Genomic DNA, 9,693 nt, shown 5'->3' on the forward strand with positions numbered 1-9,693 from the left:
CCAATCTCAGTCATTATTGCCTTTTCTTGCTTCATGAAGATATGACCCAGCTTCAAATCATCTGGAATCCTTTCCAGTCATTTGTCATCAGGCAGTGCTAGATGCTATTTGAATGCCCTCTGTCTCAGATAAGGTTGAACTGCATTGCTGTTTCCAGACTATATTTGGGGCAGAGTAATATTAGCAAGTCTGAATACCTCTGTTCTAGGTCCTACATCCTCAGGCAAATCTTGCCCTCTACTCCAAATAGCAGCTCTAGATCTCCAACTCTGCAAGATCCAGAGACCTTCAACCTCTTTCAAATATAAGAAACAAAATCACTCATTTTATTCTTTCCTCGACCTCAAAAACACTTAATCTCTCTGTCCTTCCTCTGGGACAGTCAACATTATTTTTTCAACTAATTTAAGCTTTTTACAATAAAGAATAAGAAACAATATTTAAGCAGGATTTGATTTCTGCCCTGCAAAAAAATTTCTGAGGCAAGGATATGATAACATGTGTCTGTTTGCTCCAAGAGGAGAGTGAGAGAAATACAGGGTGAACACCCATGGATTAAGATCTCAACTAACTATAATGCACTTCCCTTGATAATTTGTTCTCTCACCATAAAGATTTATATATAATTCTTTATGTGCCAAATATCATGTCATTTAATCATCATACCCCTCTTCTGTAAAGTAGACATCAGCTCTATCCTTTCTACATTATAATTTTTAAGGTAACATTTAATCATTTATTGTGCACTTCCTGTGCATTAAAATTTTTTGCAAGAAGTAACTGATTTCATGCTCACAACAACCCTATTGAGGAATTGCTGTTATTATCTCTATTTTTCAGATGAGGACACCGAATTTTAGAGAGGCTAAGCCACATATATATTCAGGAAGTTTTTAAATTCAGGATCCTCTCTCTTAACTTTTGATCACCATGCGACATTGCCCGTTTCCTTAATACATTACGTGTATTTTAACACATGTCCATAATTGACCTGAAAGCGATTTCTTTTACTATTTCTGTTATTGATATCACAATTCCAAGCCCTTGGAGCTCCAATTCTGAAGTTATTTTGACTGTTTTTTGCTCTGTCCAGATTCAGCCACATGCTAAGTCTTATAAATGCTACTTCTACCATAGATCTTCAATTTTTTCCTTTTTTCCATTCCTTTTCAGATTCTGATGATATCTTTATTCAAATGCTCTAATATCTTTCCAATGCTGTCCTGATTTTTCATCTCTATTTACTCTAGGTCATCCTACATACAGGTAACAAAAGAACTCTTGCTAAGACACCTCCATGTAATTGGACCTGTACCCAGTTACTGCTCCAAAGCCAACTAACTAAACTTATCGCACATGCTTTATTCTAGATACCAAGTCCTCTGCAATACTTTCGAGCCCACTTTTCCATTCTGATTTCTTGCATTATCCTCTACCTGCTTATCTCATGTCACAATGGAAGTTGGCTATTTACAATTTTCTGAGTATAACCTTCAACCTTTCTCCATTCTTTGCTTGTGCACATGATACTTCCTATCTCTGAAATACCCAAATATACATTTTTTTTTTCTCCAAGAGTCATATTAAATGCTTTCTAATCTACTTCAGAAAATCTTTTTTGAAAGAGATTACTAGTGTTCACCTGTATCCAGTTTCTCCTCTCCTCCCTGGACACACAAGAACACTAGACTTATCAGCCCCTTGCAGTTAAGTAGAGCCCTCCTGACTAGTTCTAGCCAATGAAATGTAAGTGGAAGTGGCATACATCACTTTTGAATTGAGATGTTTAAGATTCCATTCGCCATCTCTTGTATTCCCTACTTCAGTTCATCTGGAAGTTATGTGCCCTAAATGGCAAAAGCTATGAAATGATGAAGTCTTCATCACCCTAGGTCCCTGAGTGACTGTGGGAAGCCGAACTTCTCATTAACCCACTGGGCATGTAATAAGAAAAAAATACCTTCGTTTGGTAAATTACTTTGTTTTCTTTTTAATTTTTTTTTACTGTAACATACTTTAGCCTATCCTAATAATACAACTTCTTAAATTCCCTTTTTCGAAGTATAATTTTAAACCAGAAATTTATTTACAGTTTCCTAATGACGTCTTATTCCTTGTATGATAGTTATTTGTTTAGTTATCTAATCCTCCATATAAATAAGCCTCTGTTGGCTTCTTCTTAATCATTTTTTTATTGAATGCTTACTATATGAGATGCACTAAGTTACTTGTCCATGATTCAGTGTCCATTATACGAATAATGCAAGGATGATAGACACTTAATGAATGCTTCTCAAATTGAAAATAATATTTGTGATAAGAGAAAAGGGATCCACAATTTATTTAGGCAAGGTTGTCATAATCTCAGCGCATTAAAAGAAGCATTGTCTCTTTCTTTCCCAGACTGTGCTTTATAGTCAACAAAACCAAAGGAATTACAGAAGTATCACAATTTTAGATATAAAAATATTTATTTATTATAGATTTGTCATACTACCAGACTCATAGCACTTTACTACATCAAAATCTTTCTTTTACTTTTTAGAATTCAACTAATAATCCTCATTGTAATTATCACCCCTGGTGCCATGTACATAATTAGACAGAAAAGACAGCATTAGAAAATGAACAAGAGATAATAAAAGCAACCAAATCACTCTCTAATTTGATTGAAATCCTTATGTGAGTAAAATGTATATGAGATTTCTCTGAAACAGTCTGAGTGAAATTGATTACATTCATTTCTGCCTTACTTCCAGAGTTAAATGCATTGGGTGTGATTCAGGACAGAATCTAATAGAATTTGTGACATGCTGGTTCAATCACTCACCACTGTAGTTGTAAACATTCGTCTGTTTTGAGTTGCTCAGAATTTATTTAGCTGTTAATAAGAGATTAAGCAACCAACAAATATTTATCGAGTGCTTGCTACGTTAGGTCTGTGGAGGAACATTGACTCCAGACAATTACAAAGAATTGATGAATTACTGGTCTTTGAAGAAAAGGGGATAAAGTATTGAAATAGCCTGATAAACAATTTTCGAGGCTAAGAGAAAATTCTGCTGAAAAAGATGAGAACACATTGTCCATAGAAGTTAATTGGATTACATTTTCTGTTAAGGAGAAAACTCTTTATACTAAAATGTCAATTTGACCTGTTATCCCAGGAATGAATCAGAAACTTTAAGATATTAAGACAAGGCAAAAACTGTAAAACATTAATTTTAAAGTATGTCTACAAAAAAATAAGTAGAAGAGTGTTTATTTAATTCAGGTCCTCGAGAATCAGGAGGCATGTTTGTGCTACCCACTGACTCACTATGGAACACTGAGCAACTCAATTTACCTATTCTGAGTATATCAATTAGGGTCTCTGTAAAGAGGTACAGAAACCAACTCTGGAGTCTTTTAAGGAAAAAAAATATTTAGTGGAAGAATACTGACTAGCTCTCAGAATCAAGAAAAATGTTGAGCCATCATTGAGGTTTAGAAGGAAGAGAATTCAGGGACAGCTGTCAGGGTCACAGGAGCAGGAGCTCAGGAGAAGTCTCTGGAACTCTGATGTGGAAGGGCTTGGTCACAACCAGCTTCCATCCACCTGTCACCCAGGAACGGAGACACCCCTCACTTGGGCCTGGGCTTGGGCAGGTAGGGCACCTATTTGGCATCCCTTTGAATCTTCTGGTTATAAAAGAAGGACAAAAGGGGGACACCGGGCTCCCCCAAACCATACTGAGCCTGAGTTTACTCGTGTCCTCTAAAGAGACAAGTCTGGATTAGAACTCTCAGATCTCTTAGAGGTCTCATGTTCCTTAATTTTTTTCCCATTAAAGCCCAAAAGTCCCATATATCTAAGATCCATTTTTAGAAGGTACATTAATCAATGTCACTTGAAATAAATATCCAGACTTAAAAGGACTAAAATACTACATACTACATGTAGTGATTTATTTGTCACTAGTTAATTATGTGATCATGAGTAAGTCTCTTAAGAATTTCAGCGTGTTCAACTAAAGTATAAATATCCTAAGTAGATTGAGATAAAGGCCATTACTCTTCTAAGATTCTGTACAAAATCTATACAGCCTCAACCATAAATAATTGACTTTCTATAGAGTAGTCTAGAGTAAATATTTTACTTCCTAAGTCATTTTCTGTCTTGATCCCAGATTTCAGACACGGTTACTTATACTACTGTTCAAAACTCTGTAATCAGACTATTTTTTTTTCCTAATAAAATGAGAAATGAATTGCTTCTGTAGGTAAAGCTGTGATCCATGCAAGTAGAAGCTTTAAACCTAAATGCTTTTTATGAGCAGTCAACTCTAAAAAGACCATGCACCCTTAAGTATATGACAGCTAAAAACAGCACTTAGGTGCACAGAGTTTGATGATTGGTGGTAAAACATCAATATATTTTAAGGTATATAATGCCATCTACATCAAATGACCGTAAAACATAGCATTTTGATGTTCTTATACTGTGTTCACTCGCTTTTCCTCTTCAAACTGTCTCAATTACAGAGTTACTTCCAGAAGCAAGACCTATTTAGGTATTGTGTCTCAGTGTGAAATTGTCTGGCTGTTTGTATACCCAGTTTGTAACTGGGTTTGGAATTAGTCTTCAGAATCGTGCATTATACTTTTCATTTAAAGAATAAATGATGTTGATTTTTGTAATTCTAAAATACATACAGGAAATTTGGAAAGTAGTAAAGAAAAAAAGAATCATCTGTATCAAATACTATTTATAGTATTTTTAATATTTCCTTCTAGTTGTGTATGAGTAATATTTTGAAATTAGATATGTAGAAAATAATAGAAAATAGTTTTTATGGTTTTAATGTCTGCAAGATACCCCTTCCTAGGAATTATTTACTAGTTTTCAAACTGTTTTCACATGCCTTCTCCTCCTCAATCAAAGAAACACTTCTATTGTCTCTGCAAGACCCTTCTTGGCAGTATGAATCGATAAAACAAGCATTAGTCCTAAAACATGAGGCAAATACACGTTGAAATTAAAGCAACATATTTAAATCTTCCCATATTCCTCAGCGACTTTTGCAGTCTTTACATAGCGACTAAATATCTCTTCTGCTGATAGAATTTATGCCAAAGGTTTAACCAACTCTTACTGTAAAAAGCAAAAGTGAAAAGAAAAGGAAAGCATGAGAATTTCTTGTAATTTCTTGAGGCAGCTGCCATTAGTTGATAAGCTGACATATTAAAATGGGTTTTATACAGTGATCCAATTAGGACTAAAAATGCTGGGTATTTCTATGATTTCACATCAAACTTAAGCTACTTATGGAAGCTTATGTAAGAGAGAAAAAGAAAAAAAGAAAAATAACTTTTTATCTTGAGTATTAGGAGAAATGTATATGGGCGCACACACACACATGAGAATGAACTCAGTAGGGCTTTTGAGGGATGAAGACAAGCTATTAAACTTGTACTGTAGACATCTCTAAAGCCTGCACCTCTTCCTGCTACATGGAGAGGGTGTTTGTTTGCTTTATTTGGCTACCAGGATAAATGGATAGAGTTTTGAGGAGATGGTTGGGAAACAGGATTGGGTAAGGTTTTGCTTTGGATTGGATGCTGTAATTCTCTTCTCCCTTGGCTTCCCACCTAAACCAGATCTTCAGTAAAGATCTACATTATTCCTCAAAGCTTTTGGATTCCAGCTGTTTTTCTTATGGCTTCACCGATGTGTTGGAACTAATCCCAATGCAAAGCAAGTGTTCTCTGCTTATACATGCTTTTTGAAATTTGGATGATTGAGAATTTCCAGTAAATCTGTAATTCTGTCCCCTAGGAATGATGCAGTAAAGTATAAATAGAAATCAAAAGTAAAAACTTCTGGACGAGGAATATAAAAATTGAAAGGCCAGGGCCTTTTGTGGGCGCAACACTTAAACTTTCTTTGCTTTAGTTTCATTATCTGTAAAATGAAGAAAATGTTTGAACCTTGTTTTACCATGCCTTTTGTGAGTATTCAATGGGAAAACATTTTTGAATTGCTTTGTAGACTACTGAGTGCCTCATACATATAAATGTTTATGATTGTTTATAATGAAGACTCTGTCATTAGCATTTCCCAGTTGAGATCCCTTTACTTCTCTGATAGGCTACTACTGAGGTCTCCTTTAAAGTCTGCCACTCATAAATTGGACTAGAAACATCTGGGCTAAATACCTTCTGTTTGCCCCTTTTTTCCCCTCGTCCATGCCCTCCCCTTTTTCACCCTGCTCCTTGACCAAGGATGTTGACCAGTATGGGTTTTATCAGTGGGTTTCCTTGTCTTCTCTTTAATTTTTCTGATTTTTCTGGAGGCACTAACAGAAGACAGAGGGTAGAAAGAGAGTGAGGTGACAGTATTTATTCCTTGTTTTCCTCTGGCCTACTTGCTGTGAGCTGGTTGTGTCTCTTCATCAAAGGTCCTGGCAGAAGGCCAGCCCCATACAGCCATTCTTTCCAGTGTCCAGTCACTGCTTCCTCCTTTTTCCCCGTCAGACCTAGTAGTGTTTGCTTCTCCTCATTCTTAGCAGCCCTGAGGCCCTTCACTGTACCTTTTTTCCTTAAAGCTTACTCATGCCTTTGTAAATAGTCCCTTTATTAAATTTCCTCAAATCACTTTATTTGAATGTGCCATTTGACTTCTTTCCTTAATCCTGACTGGCACAGGTCTCATCACTACATTTATATCTACACCTGGTTTTGCACTGCTTAATCTTTCGTTATCACTTCCCCAACCAGAGTTTATGTGGTTTTCCAGCCAGTATTCTGCTTTTGGTTTCCAAAAAAGAAAAGAATTAATATTCAGTTTGTCATGAGGGAGCTTATGCTTTTCTTTCTTATTACACAGAAATATACAGGGGAAAATCTATAAAGAAAGTACCCAAATATGAGACATTACACAAATGCAAATGATTTAAAGTGTCCCCCCCAAAACCAGATAGCCATATCCCTCCTGTTGCTTCCCCATACCCACTATCGCTAGTACAACTGCGAACACACAACTAATTCAAAGTAGGTGACAGGCCCAGAACAATGGCCTCCTGTAGCTGGAACATCGGTTTGTAAGAAATGGATATGGCTGCTGCCTACCCAATCCTTCCAAATGCTCAGGGAATAAAGAGAGGAACCCTCCTAACCTAGTATGCAAAGACACAGTCTGGAATACACAGAGAAGAGGAGAGGATGCAGAATAGGAAGAGAGTGGTGGACTCTACTTGTTTGCGGCTATACATGGAACACCTTCTTGAGATTCCCAGAAATAACTAGAGAGAGTGGTTTAGTTTTTAGGGATCTGGATTTTCTCCAAAAGTACAAGAGGGTTAACACTGTAACAATATCATCTTTCTAAAGAACTGGGAAAACACAGGTTAAAATTTTTTGAAATGAGAGAGGAAAAATGATAACCAAAGAGAAGAATAGAATGGTCATTACATGACACCAAAGAGACTACAGAAAGGAGGTGGGGGGAAATGTTCAATGACAGGTACTGAAACAGGCAGGACCCTTCCCAGAGTACATGATGGTGAAGGAAAGAAGGCACATATTTTCTCCAAAGCCCCCTGATGAATTTTTTTTATCCTTAGGATACCCCAGTCAGCTCCCTTCATGGATGATTTAACTATGAGTTTATTGCTATTTAATGTTTTCATTATATTTTCAAACGGTACAAAATTCTATCTTTTTTAAAGGGCGAAGGGTACACATAATGTCTACCACACAATTATGAAAAGAACAAAATGGAAATTTTTTTAAAGCCATAAAGAGAAAATAACAAGAATTTCAAAACAGGAAGAAAAAAAAAAACCAACAAACAGATGTCATATAAAATGGCAAGATGACTGAGAATGTGAATGAGCATCCTTTTCCATACTCAGAATTGAAAGCCAGTTACAAAACTAGTCATGATCTCAAATACTTGAGTTTCTCCTGCTTGAATGCATCCCAACTTGCCTCACGTTGCACGGACATTCTGTATTATGCTTTGTTCTCTGATCAGGGTTGACTCTGAAGTCACCACTTACTGTTGGCTTTACCCAGACATCCTCACCTCTAAGCCTCTCTCAAAACATCTCCAAATAGAGAGGCTCACTGCCAGAAATTCCCAGCTGCAAGCACCAATGCCTTGGTCCAAGAACTGTATTTCCAGGAGTTCCTAATTAAAATGCCCCATGAAGCCCAAGGCAACGTTTTCCTCAATGAAATCTTTGGCCCATGTTGGAGACAAGTGTTAATGAAGGAACTGAAGCCCCATGGCTTTTTTCCCTCCAACACCCCGTCTTCAACCTCTCACGACCACAGAACTCCTATGGCTCACAGCTTTAAAATCACTTCTCTAAGCCATTAAACTACTGTCTTCTTAGATCATCTAAGGAGCTATGAAGGACATGAGGCTATAGCAGAACAGACATTAGAAATTAGTGATAGAAAATACGAAGAAATATTCAGAAGAAAGATAGTGTTTTTGCTTTCCTAACATATGCCAAGTATTGTGTTTCTCCCTGGACATGCGTGATCTTAACCTTAATCTCATCAGGGAGGGATTTTTTATATTTTCCAGGTAAAGGAAACAAATTCAGGGGAATTGGGTAAACAGCCCAAAAGCCCACAGCTGGTAACTAATACAACTAGAAATTGAGCCCAGATCCATATCCCAAAGCCTCTGTTCTTTCCGTGGAACTCTGGGTTTTTCCAAAGGCTACTGTTACTTCTAGAGACTAAAAAAAATCAAATACTAGTTTCATGTTAGAGACTATTCTTCTCTGGTTTATTAAATGGTTAACTGAAAATGAAAATGTTTTAATGTGTTAGACTTTTAAAAAACTCAATTCGGTTTGGCTCATGTTTTGTTCTTTCAAAAAAAAAATACTATGGTTTAATTCAGGATTTGATGTGTTGGCTGTCGTTTAACGACACAGATCACTGGATCAAGAGGCAGAGACCTGGATTCTAGATCCTGGTCTGCCACGTGCAGGTCGCGTGACGTTGGACAAGTAAGTAGCTTCCCTCAACCTTCGTTTCGTGCATGAAACATGAGGGGTTGGGAACACCAGGAGTTTCTAAAGCTGAGTGACCCCAATTCATGGCTGTCTGTGAAATGGGAGCCACAACAGTGCCTCAGAAATCCAAGAAACGGCTCTCAATAAATCCAGTGCTTATTTAGGATAACATCAGACAGGCCAGTGCAATGGTGTATGCATAGAACAAATTTTAAATGCATCCAGTAGATAATAAATGCCATATTAATTTGACATACATCATCATCTATTTATTTATTTGTTTGTTGGTTTGTTTTATGCCTACAGCACCTGGTCTTCCTAGGTGGTCTCCCATCCAAGTACTAACCAGGCCTGACCCTGCTTAGCTTCCGATATCAGGCGGGATCCGGCTTGTTCAGAGTGGCATGGCCATAGACCATCATTATCTACTTTTAAATACATGAAGAAACTTTTCTTTAAAAAGCAGAAATATTGTATGGTTCCTTTATATCTTTGACTCTTACTTCCATTCTATTTCCCATAAAGAATTTTATCTTAAATAAATATACTTTATGTTTAGAAATTTTTATTGATCATTGAATAAATTACTCTGTAATAATAATATGTATATAAATTAAAATATTTTTTTCTAATGGTTATAAGGTTTTATGTGCTAATAATTTTTCTCCTCTGTATT

The 9,693-nt window shown here is 36.5% G+C and overlaps 1 pseudogene; it reads right to left on the minus strand.

Annotated features, from left to right (window-relative positions):
* Positions 1-9,314: 9,314 nt before the first annotated feature.
* On the minus strand, positions 9,315-9,433 carry LOC120597294 (uncharacterized; annotated as a pseudogene).
* Positions 9,434-9,693: the final 260 nt, after the last annotated feature.

The sequence above is a fragment of the Pteropus medius genome, unplaced genomic scaffold, assembly GCF_902729225.1.
Source record: "Pteropus medius unplaced genomic scaffold, Ma_sr-lr_union100, whole genome shotgun sequence".
In the NCBI taxonomy this organism is placed as follows: Eukaryota; Metazoa; Chordata; class Mammalia; order Chiroptera; family Pteropodidae; genus Pteropus; species Pteropus medius.